Raw genomic sequence first — 318 nt, 5'->3', positions numbered from 1 at the left:
ATGGCATGTGCCACATAATATAATGGTGGTTGTAGGTTGCCAATGAGTTATATGTAAAGGAATGATTGGTGCTTTTGAAAGTATTGTATTATGACATAATATTGATGCCCATGTAGCTAAAGTTTTTCGTTTTGGGAATTTGTGTATAGTATGATGGAAGTATGTTATGATTTTGATATAATTTAAGGATTGAGTTTTGCATCTAGTTGTTACTCTAAAGCTTTTTGTATTATATTGGGGCTACTTGATCCGGGGTTGAGAGGAGTATCACTTACTGGGCATTAGCTCATTATTTGTATTTTTTCTCATGTTTCAGAG

The sequence above is a fragment of the Ipomoea nil genome, unplaced genomic scaffold (genome assembly GCF_001879475.1).
Source record: "Ipomoea nil cultivar Tokyo-kokei standard unplaced genomic scaffold, Asagao_1.1 scaffold0193, whole genome shotgun sequence".
In the NCBI taxonomy this organism is placed as follows: Eukaryota; Viridiplantae; Streptophyta; class Magnoliopsida; order Solanales; family Convolvulaceae; genus Ipomoea; species Ipomoea nil.
Note: the sequence above shows the minus strand (reverse complement) of the source record.